Source organism: Lissotriton vulgaris, chromosome 5 (genome assembly GCF_964263255.1).
Source record: "Lissotriton vulgaris chromosome 5, aLisVul1.2, whole genome shotgun sequence".
Taxonomy (NCBI): Eukaryota; Metazoa; Chordata; class Amphibia; order Caudata; family Salamandridae; genus Lissotriton; species Lissotriton vulgaris.
The window spans coordinates 126,529,609-126,545,122 of NC_141693.1; positions in this window are offsets into that span (position 1 = coordinate 126,529,609).

The window sequence follows — 15,514 nt, forward strand, 5'->3', positions numbered from 1 at the left end:
GCTAACATCGCTATCTCCTATTACCGACTTTTGGAGATATTAGCGCTAAGCGCAAATATCTCTAAAAGTTAACACCTGCCCCTGAGCAGTTCTTATCCATGTTATCCAATGGTAGGTGGATAACATGGCGAAGAGCATTGGCTTGGTAATGCATGAATATCGCTGACTTTTCAGCGATATTCATGCATTTCGACTGATTTTTATCGCTTAGGAGATATACCTTGATAATACCAAGATTCCTAAGCGATAAAAATCGCCGCAGCTCGGCGATGAAAATATCGCCGCTAAACCAACATAGCGATAATTATCGCTAGTAGTTAGTAATATGCCCCTGGGTCCCTTACCATGCTTTTTGCCATGATTTTGTGGAGTCAACCACTGATATTTTTTACCTGCTCTGATCAGGCATAAACTCTAAGCAGGTGGGTAAGTAGAGGCGTGGGGTGAGAGGAGGGCACAGGAGTCAGTGTAGTCTTGTAACTGTCACTGAATGTCCCCCCATGCTGCTGCAGGGGCCAGGAGGTGGTGAATGTGTGCTGCTGCCTGGGACCATGCAGCATCCAATGTTAGAGTGTCTCCACGCCTGGAAATATTGGGTCCAAAGTTTATAGAACCAATAAGTCTGAGCCCAGAGACGTGAACTTGCTACTCACAGAATTTTATCCAGAGTTATCGAATTCTGCTACTTGTAATGAGGCACTGACTGTTTTTTTGCCTACTCCCCTGCCAGAATTTTGCCTAAACAATTTGGTCAAAATCGTCATCCCATTCGCAACTTGAATTCAAGCTACGCTCATGGGTGCCCCGTTCAAGGCATAATGAAGGCACTGAGGAGAGAACTTGAACATTTGCTGTGAGTTCTTTGTGAGAACTGGAGCTTAAACACGCCAAGCCCTACAATCCTGTCCTTCACATCTCAAGAGCTTCCAGTGTGACATGGTCTGGCTTGACTACCCTCAAATCCTGCTTGCATACTGAAGCACTGCACCATGAAGCAAATGTAGGCCAATGAGTGATACTGATCTGAATGAACCTCCGGCTAATTATCCCTACTTTAGGCGGCACTCAGCCAATGAGGACGCTTGAGGGACTAAACTCTAACACACCTGGATGTGCAGTAATGGGAATGTTGTACATGAACACATTGTTCAAGTCGAGTAGAAAGACTTGAAGCAGACAAACCACACATCAACCATTGCTAAGGGCTGAGTCCTAACATCTATGGCACCAAACGCCATCTAGTGGAACCAATAATTACTCTCTATCAGTAGTCACCAAATGAGTTTGTTGTATGGTTTAAGGACTAACTTGATTGATGGAGCCTGAAAAGAGAATCCTCTATCAACTTTTGAGGTGAACATAAAAGAAAGACTATCAGGAGGACGTCATCCTTACATCTCAAGTTATGGCCAGGCACATGAAGGAATTTCGATGATGGGGGAGGCAGCTAAGAGTCAGACAAGTTACCTGAAATTGAATTCTGTCTCCAATAGGGAGCCAGAGGGGCTATGTCTGTTATCTTTCTGTTATGCTCGTTAATTTGAACACAAATGGCATTGTTTATTAGATGCCGTCGCCATATTTCAATACTAAATTAACAAACGGCAAAGGTGGACCTGATGTACCTCATAACTCAACTCTGCTTGATATGGGAGAGTTATTGAGCAATGTTCAAAGAAAAGAGATTCTCCAACAGGAACTTTTAGAATTTTCCTTCATTATATAAATCTCCAATAAAATATATTATTTTACGAATTGTAAAAAAAGTGGAAACATGAGTATGAAATAAAGAAAATTCCACAAATCATGTTAATGGTGCTTTTTATGTTTTGGGTAGTAATTTGATCCCAACACAGTCAATTGATTACATTCATTTTTTAATACTTTTTTTTTATTTGTAGACACTATTTATTCCTGGATGCTACAAAGGTGAAAGCTTTCAGCAATTTCTTGGCACTACATTGAAGTGAAAGGTGAACTAGGTGCCCTCATTCCCTCATGGCATTTAAGGATCTGAGGACCATAGTCCTCAAGTTATTGGTATCCAGACTAAGAGAAAAAGGAATGTTTTAGGATTTGGAAATTTTCTCTTTCTCATTGCTAAAACAACATTATCTCTGCTGGCCATAAAAAACAAGCCCTTACACTTAAATGCATTTCTTTACCCTGAGAGACCATTTCGAGCTATGTGCTAATCACCAACATATAAAGAAACCTATAATCATTGCTTTATGAACCACACGCGTTAAAATAATGTCACCGTTGAGACACTGCGGGGGGAGGTAAGAGAAATTCGATGCAATCTGGCTGAGGAAAAATAAGTAAGAAAGTTGTAATCACTAAAGGCAATTAATCAATTGCTTAATTAGGTGAGAGTGTGTAGGTGCTCATAAATCTGGTTGCGTGGACAGTTTAGGAAATTGATGTAAATTCTTCAGGCAGGCCCATTAGACACAGAATCTTAATAGTGTGTCCCACCCACCTGCAGAGACCCGGGGCACTGTATCGGTTTCTCATTACTTAAAGGCAGGTTCCCTATGTGTGGTTAAGAATAGATATGCATGACTGGCTGTAATCCTATCCTTTGCATGTTTGACTATTTGTTTTCATGGACATTTCTTTATGGCTCAGATAATGACCAGGTATCCGATGCAATTTAGCACATGTGGCAGATATAAGAGGGTGTCGAGCCCAGCACGTGCTTAGCTCCCCTCCTCTCATTGATGCTAAAAGGGCTGGATGTACTAAGAGCTGCGAGTGGGTCAGTCTTGCACCGAAGCACCTACATTGTTAACAATGATGGCCAAGGTCTGACTGGTCTAGAGGGTAATCTGGCAGTACCGGAAGGGCTGATCTGACAGGACATTTTGTGGGTCAGTTTTTGGGCTGCTTGTGGGGCCGGTGTATGGTGTGGTGGGTAATCTTTTACTGTTATGATGATTTGTCTGATATTACAACAAGCATTGCCTGTAGCAAGCACTCATGCATACAGTCTACCACATCTTGCAAAACACACACACACATGGCGATTCAGGGCACCAGTCTGAAGGCAATTAGTGGGGGGACTAATTATCATGTTCATTTCACAAAGACATTCATGTTATGCACCTGTGGTTATTGTCTCTTAAAAGGTTAAAGAATATTTTATGAAAATACTAAATTAACAAGCACAAGCAACATTTTTGTTTTTACTTTTAATAATTCGGATGTATTTTGCCACATATTAGTGTGCAAATATTCTTTAAAATGTTGATGTTTTAAAGAGACACTTCATAATTAAATTTTTATGATCTGAAATTATGTGAGCATCACTAGAGAGGGGCTTTGGCCACTCCCACATGGAGCACATATTTTGATTGGGCAAAAGTTATGTGCTGGCCCTCCACACAGCTGAGTTAATTTGTTTATTTATCCAGCTGCCTGAGCTTGAACTTTTAAATGACTAGATCATTTATGATGTTTTCCTTTCTCTGGCAGCAGCACAGATATGAGCGCAGCCATTAGGATTGCAGTCCCAGCAACCTCCCATTCCATTATTCATTTTTAATTTAGACTTCATAGGGCAGATTTCTGTTTGAGAGCAGTATGGGATACCCAGGGCTACACTAATATACATGTGTTTTTTATAGTCTGGCTTGACAGCGCATCTGTTGCCAGACAATAATGTGAGCGCCCACATGCTGGTAGCCGGGAGTACAAGTTTTGATTGGGTAGAAGTTGTGTACTTAAAAAAAGTATTTGCCCTCAACACAGATGTGGATATTTTGGAAAGCCAATACAACATGGCTGTTTCTCCGCATACCATTACAACGCAAGCATTACCATGCATGCGTTGTAACAACGCATAGTCATTACTACTTATTTTTTTGTAACGCCTGTACTTTAACCATGCATGCCTTTGCAATGAATTTTGTTGTAAAGGTATGTGTGGTAAAAGCACATATCTTGAAAAAAAATATTTCCATGTTGTTGTGTGGAAACAGAGGATCTTCCGTTTCCTCACAACCAGATGCACCGTCCCCTCAGACGACCAGAGGGAACCAGGAACCACAAGGAGAGAGAGGAACCATGAGGAGAAAGAGGTATGGTGGATCGGGTATGGGGTGGGGATTACTTTTTTAGGGTAAAGGGAGTCGGTGGAGAGGTTTGTGTCATGCAGGGCACTGTTTTAGGGTTTAGGGTATGGTCAGGGGGTCGTGCAGGGTAGTGTTTTAGGGTAGAGAGAGGACTGGGGGTCAGGTGGTGTTACGTAGGGTAGTGTTTTAGGGTTTAGGATAAGGCCGGGGGTCATGCAGGGTAGTGTTTTAGGGTAGGGAGAGGACTAGGGGTTGGGGGAGGGTTGTGCAGGGATGGTGTGTTAGGGTAAGGAACGGACTGGGGGTTGGGGGTCATCCAGGTGTAGTGATTTAGAATTTAGGATAGGAAAAGGATTGGGGGCTCGGGGGGTCGTGCAGGGGTACTAAATTAGGGTTTTAGGGTAGGGCAGGGTAGTGTAACTTACCTTAGATACTTTTACCTAGAGTATACCTTTAGCACGAATGCATTTGCGTTGTAGTGACCTGCGTGGTAAAGGAATACTGGTGGTAAAAGTATGCATTGTAATGGTGGGTCGTGGTGAATGACTGGTTGTAATGAAACACATGGTATTAGTTTGCATTGTAATGTGTCATATTTGATTATTTTCTATATTTATCCAGCTGCCTAAGCTTGAACCTCGAGGGGCACACAAATGCCATTGTAATACTATTAAGTGCCTTAGATAACTAGATAATTTATTTTGCTTTTCAATAGCCATGTGGAAAATGTTATTCTCAAAACTGTAGCCCCGAGTTGGTTATGGTAACTGTTAGAAATTGAGTTTCTGGTTGGCTAAGGTATACACACTGGCCAGAGAAAAAAACACCACTCTAGTCAGGGTAAGCCTGATACACAACTGAGATAACCTGTGCTCACCCTCTTTTAGCTTGACACAAAGCAAGCAGGCTTATCAAAAAAGGCAATGTGTAAAGTATTTGTGCAAAAGACCCACACAGTACCACAATCAATACACCACAAAAAGACTCCAAATAAATATAGCTTATTATATCCTGTTCAAATCAAGACCAAAATGACTAAAATCCAATAAGCAGTTCTCAAATTATGAGCATCTCCAAATACAATCAAACATATAGTGCTTTACAGTTCTTAAGCCTTTCCGTGCTGATGACGAAACCACTCCGTCATCAGCCACGGTGGCGCTTTGCTGATGACGGAGCGGTTCCGTCATGGCCCGCCCGACGCTCATGCCCGGCGCGGATTCCACGCCTGCGCTGGGCGTTCCATTGAGCGGGCGGGGCCATGACGGAACCGCTTTGTCATGAGCACAGCTCAACCGCGGCTGGTGACGGAGCGATTCCGTCATTAGCATGTGTGCGCCGCGCGGCCACCCCTTCCCCTTAGTGCTGCGGCGTAATAGTCGCTGCAGCAAAGGTGTTAACATTGAGAGAAAATTCTTTCTAAGCAGATTACTTATGGATACGTCAACCAAATTGCATTGGGTTGGATCCCCACAGAGGATCTTCAAGTATGCGATGGACAGTTACTAGTTGTTTGAGGGTACCCTGATCATGTATATGAGAGACCCTTAACGACTCCTCTGAGACCTGCATACTGAGTATGATGCAGCGGTCTGCAAGGAGCACAAATCAGCTGCCAGGACCGCTCGGGTCTATTCACATAAAGCACCTTCTCAGATAAAGTAACGGGGTAGGAGCAAGCCACAGACGATCTCCATCCTCAGGCCGAATGCGGGGGCTGCGCCAAGTCACGCTGGTCCGTGGTGCGACGCTGTATGCAGGGAGTAGTTGCGATGGCCTCCCTTCAGCCGAGTCGTAGACGGGGCAAGATGTTACTACAGCAACGCTTCTGCCCATAGATCAGGCGAGGTGAAATTGAAATGCTGCTTCCAATCAAAACTCACCTGCATTTGTGAGTGAAGGGCGGGTCCTTAAGTGTATTCAACATGAAGTGCCGGGCTCAGCTGGGGATCTGGCTACAGCTGCCTTCCTCAAACACTTGATCCTTGCAAAGTGGAGCAACAGTTCTCCCAGACTGGGCCTCTTCAGTAGTGTAGGGAAAGTGACAGTAACATCTTTGATGGTCCAGAGACTTCAAGAACTTGGGGCAAGCCAGCAAGCCCTGGAAAAACCAATGGAGAGAATGCAGAATCCTTCCAGCAATGTCAGGGAGCAGAAGGCGGTAGAGGTTGTATATTGTTTTGCCAACCGTAATTTTGTACATATCTGTCATTTTACAGTTGTATTAATGATCATTGCCAGATTGTGCTCACTTCAGTAGGCCAGTGATTTACATAATGTCAAGCCATTGTTAAAGCCTAAAGGCCTTATTGGATTAATGGGGAAAGTTATGTCAGATTCATTAGGTGTGATCTGTTTATAGGGAAACATTTATAACAAAGCATGTAGGTCTTACTTATTGTGTTAAAGGCAATTACACAGTGCTAAAGACTGACCCACCCAAACAAACCATGGAGACAGACAATTTGCACTATTGTATCCTTATTAGGCTCCATTAGTAGGGATTTTATATTGTTTTCACAGACGCATTTTGAGTACTTTTGTAAGTTTATTAAGGTATACATAATGTTTGCCTTGTGGGAAGCCTCATAGCTAACATAGTAGGTCTAAAGTCGTTATGGTGACAAGCCAGTGATAACGGCTAACCTATCAATTAGTTCACTAGGAAAAAATATTTCCACTGCCATAGATCTAATCTGTTTATTGTAAGGAGTTATGAATGCTGTAGGTCTGACATATTGATTATGAAAAACACATGTTAAACTCGATAGGCATTTTAGGGTAGATTTGAGGGTAGATTGTATCTATCTATCTATCTATCTATCTATCTATCTATCTATCTATCTATCTATCTATCTATCTATCTATCTATCTATCTATCTATCTATCTATCCATCTATCTATCTTATCTAGCCTTTGGGTCAGCTCTCTTCTGCCAGTGGTCTGTCTTAGTGTCATTTACATTTACACTCTACTTCCATCAATGACAGCGTACTGTATGGGTTAATGGTTTATGGGTTAATGGTTTAGTAACATCAGTAGTTGGCTCTCTTGCCTCGTGAATGATGACATTTTCTGATCATATGTCTCCAAACACCTGAAAAAGAGTGCGCTTCACTGTCATGGCTCAATGGCTATGTCTTTTTTCAATTTTCTCCTTTTATAGTTCCCTTTTTTATTTGTTTGTTTCTACTCTTTTTATTTTAAACATTGTTAAATCAATACTACAGATCTCCAGGCAGTGCTAATGGGGCAATTGCTTGCCACTCATGTATTCTGCCATGTGGCCACTTCCTCTAAATCAAGAGACTATTTTGAAATGCTGTTGCCCATAATGTATATTTCTTTTACCATTTTATAATGGCCAACACATTGGTTCTGAATGTGGTGGTCAGATTGACACCCCTTGCTAGGTTTAGTTTTATTAGGAAAAGCATATGCCCCCTGTTAGACCTGGCATCATTGGCTTGAGTCTCTCCTTCATTTATTCTGTTTGCCTCCACTGTTTTACGATGTTTTTGCTGGTATAATGCTTTGGGCACTGTGCCACTGCCGATCAGTGCCACAGTGCAAGTGCTCCCTATGTAAAATTGCTGTATCGATTGAATTCCATGTTTGGCTTATTTGGTTTACTGTCAGACCCTAGTCTAGTGCACCAGGAGTGCCAGGGCTTGTAAATACAAATGCTGCTCGTGGGCTTGCAGCACGTGTTGTGCCACCCACAGGAGCGGCCTAGTAAAAGTATGTCTGAAGATCTGCCATTGCGAGACCTACGTGCAGTCTGGTACTGTCACGCTGACTGCGCAAGTACACCTACTTTCCAGTCCCTAAACCTTCCCTGTACTTCATGTTAGTCACCCCTATGGTAGGCCCACGGGCAGGGTGCGTTGTAAGTATAAGGTAGGACAAGCCTGGCCAAGTTGGCATGTCCTAATAGTGAATTACAGCCATATTCGTTTTTCACTATTGCGAGGTAACCTGCTTTCCATTAGTTAGAATGGGTCACCAGGATTATTAATGCTATGATCCTAGCTGGCTCGGGGAGCATGGTGCAATGTCGAGTTTGGTATCCCTGAACTCAGGGTTTAATTACGCATCCGTTTGTGTGGATGGTTTCTGGACTCTGGGTTTGAAAATAGCACTTTTAGAAACTAGCTATTTTCTTGTCTAACTATTTCTGGTTTCTGCTGGTTTGGTGTGTGTGTGACAGGAGCTGGGTGGCTCCAGAGGTCTGAATGAGTCAGTGTGGGATGAGTGGGACATTTGCGTTGAGAGTAGCAGGAGAGTAGTTGCTGATAGCCTGCCCTGCCTGATACAATGTTGGCTCCACCTCCTGCCAGGTGACTGATGGCTCTGTGCCTGCCATGGACGATCCTGGCCCCACCTCCTACCAGGAGGCCGATAGCTCTGCTCCTGCCAGTGACAATGCTGGCTCCACCTCCTGCTGGGCATCTGAGGACCCAGCCCTGCTCAGTGAATAGGCCAGGTGCCTCTGCCTGGCTCCACCCACCACAGACCGAGGATGTTGGGAAATTCCCCTGTTTGGACAAAGGGATAAAAGCCAAAAAGGGGTATAAGAGAAGGACCCCTGAACCAAGAATTTAGATCACTTCTGACAAGGAACCCTGAAACCAAGGACAAGAAGCCTGCTGATCCAAGGACTTGCCTACCCCTTCTGCCAGTGTGCTGTTTGCTGGGGGGAATCCTGCATTGCTTCTTTATTTTTGCCAAGGAACCAGGAGAGAGGAACTGTGTGTGTACTCTCAAACTTTGCTGAGAAATCTCCAAGGGCAGGAAGAGTGCCAGCCTCCTGTTGAAGTCACAGGGCTAAAGGACTTCATCTGCTAAAAGTGCTATTTGCTGGAACCTGTGAATCCAGCACCTCTGAAAGAAACTAGCAATCTCGACGCCGACGGACGTTGCCGAATCCAGCTCGACATCGTGAGTAACGGCTCCAGTGTCCCGCTTCCTCGACGCCGGACGCCGGGCCCGATCGATGCCAGCAGCAACGCCAGTGAGTAGTGAGTTCGGCTCCAGCTGCAAGGGACCTCGTGTCTGCACCGCTGCTGATCGCATCGACTTCGTGCCCTCTCGACGCCGTGAGCGCTGCTCACTCTTGCAACAGCATCCTCGACATCGACGACTACTGAGGCCTGATCGACACCGACAACGCGACGCCGGATTGCTCGACTCCGCTGATCATCGCGTGCTTCATTTTCCTAAGGTACTGTGTTGTTGGGGGTCCGTGCGACTCCGGGCTCGACGTAGCGCTCCTCGCGGTCGACGTCGAACCTTTGGATTAACTTTGCCTCGACGTCGTGTGACTCCCGTGTGGGTTACATTGTTGCTAAGAACTGTGTTTCCAAGAAGAAGAGTCACTTTTGATACTAAAGACTTTGTGCTAAGAAGAAACTACGCTTGAACTATTATTTTCCCTTCCAAGAGTATTTATTAAGATTGTGGTATATTTTTGTCGTTATTTGGTCTTGTGCTAAGCCTTATATAAAAATACCTATTTTTATAATACTACTGTGTCGTTTCCATTTGTAGTGTATTCACTTTATTACTGTATGTGGTCATAAATGCTTAACACACAGCCTCTGAGATAAGCCTGTCTGCGCTGCCAAGCTACCAAGGGGGTGAGAAGGGTTATCAAAGGGTGTGATCCCCTTGCCCTAACTAGAAAAGGTGTGTCCCTATTTGTCAGAAGTGCATACCTCTGCCAACTAGAGACAGCCGGTTCTAACATTGGACGCAGCGGTGAGGATTTGAACCTTGCATTTATGACCCATGTGCAGTGATTAGTGTGCGCTACATAGTGAAAGCAGACCATAGCGCAGCCACAATCTACTTGGTAGGATTCAATTTTTTGGTTCTCCGCTTTTCTGAAGCTTGATTTTTTGAACACTGCCAGTTTTGACCATGAGTGACACCGGAGTCACTGCCCCTGTTGTTGTTGTGGAGGAATTTGACAGAGCAAAGATAAACGACTACGGCTTAAAGGAGCTGAAATCCTTTTGCAAGCAGTTGAAAGTGCCTACCAAAGGCATCTCAAGAAAAGAGGAATATCTCAAAGCATTGCAGGCCTGGTTAGAGGCCAGAGATCCCACTGATCCGGTGGTGGTACCGCCAGCGGAAGGGGATGAGGAGGTGCCATTGAATGGAACCGTGTCCTCGCCCGGTAGCAGTGTTTCCTCCAAAGGTCTTTCCCCTGAAGAAAGAGAAGAAAGGGCGAAAGAGCGAGAATACAACATGGAAATGGCAAGGCTTAAGATAAATGGGCAGTTGGAGTTAGAACATGCAAGAGGTAGGAGAGAAGCTGATTTGGAGACCAAAAGGTTGGATTTTGAAAGAGAAAAGTTAGCTTTGGAGCGTGATACCAAGTTGAGGGAGTTGTAGATCCAAGCTAAAAAGTTAGAATTGAATCCCTCTGGTGGCAGCATCCCATCTGTGCCTGCAGAAAGTAGGTTTTATTTTCCCAAAGATGTGATAAAAGATTATCATAGGAATGAAGATATTGGTCAATGGTTTAAAGTGTATGAGTTAGCATTGTTGGCCCACCAGGTCCCTGAGAAGGATTGGGGAGCGGGGTTGTGGGGTCGCTTTGTGAATGAGGGAAGAGATACCCTGTTAGACATGCCTGTTGAGGATAGGATGTCTTTTGCTCATATGAAAGATGCTTTAATATTGAGGTAAAGCCTAACCCCAGAAAAGTACAGACAAGCTTTTAGAGAATGCAAGCAGTTGCCTGGTACTACGTGGGTTGAATATGTGTCTTTTTTTTGCAGAGCCATGGATGGTTGGGTAAAGGGCAGCAAAGTGGAAAGTTATGAAGCTCTTTATGATTTGTTTGCTTGGGAGCATTTGTCTAATAACTGTTTTCCAGAGCTGCCCCAGCACCTTATTGATAGCAAGATATCTAATCCTAGAAAACTTGCTGAGGAGGCGGACCGCTGGGTCAGTACCAGGCTCCACAAGGGTCCAGTGGGAGACTCAGCCAAAGGTGGGCAGGGTCCCCAGCAGAAGAGTTGGGGGGACAAGGGCAAACAGAAGGAGTCCCAGAAAGGGCCCCAAAGTAATTCCCAAGGGAACCAAGGGAAGGGTTCCCAGCCTCCCCCTGAGAAGAAGCCAGGGGCCCAACAGGTAAACCTGTTCATAGGGGCCCACTGACCTGCTATGTTTGTGGACAGGTGGGACACCGGTATTATGACCCCCAGTGTCCCATGAAGAATTCGAATGCACCGCCGCATGCACCCCCCGTCAGTTGGCGAGTGTAGCCCTGGGAGGGGAGGAGATGGTTGTCCCTGGTGGGAGGGGTCCCGCAGAAATGTCCCTGGTCTCGCTAGGAGACATGGAAATGGTCCCTCCACCCCCTCTGCCTAGTAACATTAATAAATATAGGCAGTGGGTGACCATTAATGGCCATAGAGTGGAAGCTCTCAGAGACACCGGAGCGAGTGTGACAGCTGTCAAGTGTCAGTTAGTGTCCAGAGAGCAGGTGGTTCCCCACGCAATCTACCCCGTGATAGCTGCTGACAACTCCCAGAAAGAGTGTGAGGTAGCTCAAGTTTCCTTTGAATGGGGGGGAGTTTCAGGTACTCTTCAGGTTGCTGTGAGGCCCGCCATGCCTGTTGATTGTCTCCTGGGCAATGATTTAGAAGACTCCCCTTGGGCTAAGATGGAGAGGGAGACACATTTGAAAATGTTGGGTGTGCCAGAGTGGGTGTGTGCAACAACTCGATCCATGACAGCGAGTAAGGGTGTTGATGGGGTCCCGGAGCCTGAAAATATGGCCCAGGACCCAGCTGTGAAGAGAAGAGGCAGGAGACGCGGGAAACCGGCCCCCGTAGTTCCCGTGGTCCAGGAGGAGGTAGACCCTGAGGGGGATGCCCTGGAGCCCACAGGGGAACAAATTGCTGAACTGGGAGACCTGCCCGAGCTGACCCATTGGCAGCAGGATGGTGGTCCCTCCAGGGAAGAATTTTGTGCCGAACAAAAAGTGTGCCCTTCTCTTGTGGGTATGAGGCAGCAGGCCTCAGCCCAAACCTCAGGTGATCAGTCAGGGTCGCATTTTGTATACTGGGAGAACTACCTCCTGTATAGCGAGCCTAAGGCTGCTGAGCCTGGGTCAGCCCGTGTGCTGGTGGTACCCCAGCGCTTCAGAGCCTTCCTACTGGGTTTGGCTCATGACGTTCCTTTAGCTGGACATCTGGGGCAGGACAAGACCTAGGACAGGCTTGTCACCCATTTTTATTGGCCTTGGATGCGAAGGGATGTAGACATCCATTGTAAAACCTGTCACACTTGCCAGGCAAGTGGGAAGAGCGGAAGGAAGCAGAAGGCTCCCCTCCAACCTTTTCCAGTGGTCAGTACCCCCTTTGACCGAGTGGGGATTGACATTGTTGAGCCCCTGGACCCCAAGACAGCCCTGGGCAACAGGTTTATCCTGGTCTTGGTGGACCATGCCACATGGTACCCGGAAGCCATCCCTCTCCGAACAGTGACGGCCCCCGTGGTGGGACGGGCACTGATGGGTGTTTTCTCCCGCATGGGGTTCCCCAGAGAGGTGGTGTCAGACCGGGGCACCAACTTCATTTCCAATTACATGAAGTCTCTGTGGAAGGAGTGTGGGGTAACCTACAAGTTCACCACTCCTTACCACCCTCAAGGAAATGGGCTGGTTGAGAGATTCAACCGGACCCTTAAGGGCATGATCATGGGTCTTGAAGAACCAATGAGGCGGAAATGGGACGTCCTCTTGCCATGCCTGTTGTTTGCTTACTGTGAGGTGCCACAGAAGTCTCTAGGGTTCAGCCCCTTTGAGCTTTTGTATGGTCACCCGGTAAGAGGACCTTTGAATCTGGTCAAAGAAGGCTGGGAGCAATCTCCCAGGAAACCTCCCCAGGATGTATACAGTTACATGCTGGCCTTTAGGAACTAGACTCGGCGCTTCAGAGATCTTGCTCAGGCAAATCTGGAGGCCAGCCAGGAGGAGATGAAGCGTTGGTACGACCGGAATGCCACTCTGGTAGAGCTTCGCCTGGTCAGGAAGTTTGGGTCATGTCCCCGTTGGACCTTGTGCGCTCAAGGACAGGTGGACTGGACCGTTTAAGGTTGTGGAGAAGAAGAGCGATGTCACCTACTTGGTGGACTTGAAATCTCCCAGGAACCCCTTGAGGGTCCTGCATGTCAACCGTTTGAAGCCCCACTTAGAAAGGTCCAAAGTGGGCATGCTCCTAGCTACAGATGCTGGAATGGAGGAGGAGAGTGAGCCTCTTCCTCACCTCCTGTGTGCTAAAGAGCAAGATGGGTCAGTGGATGGTGTTGTCCTCTCTGACACACTGACCCTTGAGCAGAAGCAGGATTGTCGCCAACTGTTGGGACAATTCCCTGATCTGTTTTCCTTGGTTCCGGGTGTCACTCATTGGTGTGTCCATGATGTTGACACCGGAGACAGTCCTCCTGTCAAGCACAAGGCTTACAGGGTGACTGACAAGGTCAGAGCATACATTAAGGAGGAGGTCTCCAAAATGTTTGCCTTAGGGGTGGTTGAATCCTCTAGCAGTCCTTGGGCCAGCCCAGTGGTCTTGGTCCCGAAGGCTGCCGCGCCTGGTGCTTCACCAGAACTTCGGTTCTGCGTGGATTACCGGGGACTCAATTCAGTCACCAAGACTGACGCACAGCCCATCCCAAGAGCTGATGAGCTCATAGATCGGTTGGGGGCTGCACGGTACGTTAGCACGTTTGATCTGACGTCTGGGTACTGGCAGACCGCCTTAACCGATGGGGCAAAAGAGCGGTCTGCATTCTCCACACCAGATGGGCTCTACCAGTTCCGGGTGATGCCCTTTGGGATGAAGAATGCCCCTGCCACCTTCCAAAGGTTGGTCAACCAGGTCTTGGCTGGACTAGAGGATTTCAGTGCCGCCTACCTGGACGACATCGCAGTGTTCAGCGCCAGCTGGGAGGAACACTTGCGCCACCTCCAGGAAGTGTTGTTGGCCCTGCGCAGAGCAGGCCTCACAATCAAAGACAGTAAGTGCCAGATTGGGCAGGGTTCTGTGGTGTACTTGGGGCACCAAGTAGGGAGCGGCAAGGTGGCCCCCCTGCAACCCAAGATTGATACCATCCTGGCTTGGGCACCGCCAAAAACCCAAACTCAGGTGAGAGCCTTCTTAGGTCTCACGGGTTACTACAGGAGGTTTGTCAAGGATTATGGTAACATTGTGCACCCCTTGACTTCGCTGACTTCCAGGAAGCAGCCACGAAATGTGATCTGGACTGATGCCTGTCAAACGGCCTTTGACACCCTGAAAACTGCAATGTGCACAGCACCTATACTCCAGGCACCCGACTTTTCTAAGGAATTTATTGTCCAGACGGACGCTTCAGAGCATGGCGGGGGGGCTGTTCTAGCTCAGGTGAATGAAGAGGGCCGAGACTTGCCTCTAGCCTTCATCAGCCGGAGGTTACTTCCCAGGGAAACGAGGTGGAGTGCGATAGAGCGAGAAGCATTTGCTGTGGTCTGGGCACTGAAGACGCTAAGACCCTACCTGTTTGGGACTCACTTCCGGGTTCAGACAGACCACAGGCCCCTCAGATGGTTGATGCAGATGAGGGGTGAGAATCCGAAACTGTTGAGGTGGTCCATTTCCCTACAGGGGATGGACTTCACGGTGGAACACCGCCCTGGTACAGATCACGCCAATGCTGATGGTCTGTCCAGATTTTTCCGTCTTAGAGATGAGGACTCCCTAGGTCAAGGGTAGTTCTCCCCACATTTCAGCTGGAGGGGACACGTGTTAGACCTGGCATCATTGGCATGAGTCTCTCCTCCATTTTTTCTCTTTGCCTCCACTGTTTTACGATGTTTTTGCTGGTATAATGCTTTGGGCACTGTGCCACTGCCGATCAGTGTCACAGTGCAAGTGCTCCCTATGTAAAATTGCTGTATCGATTGAATTCCATGTTTGGCTTATTTGGTTTACTGTCAGACCCTAGTCTAGTGCACCAGGAGTGCCAGGGCTTGTAAATACAAATGCTGCTCATGGGCTTGCAGCACGTGTTGTGCCACCCACAGGAGCGGCCTAGTAAAAGTATGTCTGAAGGTCTGCCATTGCGAGACCTACGTGCAGTCTGGTACTGTCACGCTGACTGCGCAAGTACACCTACTTACCAGTCCCTAAACCTTCCCTATACTTCATGTTAGTCACCCCTATGGTAGGCCCACGGGCAGGGTGCGTTGTAAGTATAAGGTAGGACAAGCCTGACCAAGTTGGCATGTCCTAATAGTGAATTACAGCCATATTCGTTTTTCACTATTGCAAGGTAACCTGCTTTCCATTAGTTAGAATGGGCCGCCAGGATTATTAATGCTATGATCCTAGCTGGCTCGGGGAGCATGGTGCAATGTCGAGTTTGGTATCCCTGAACTCGGG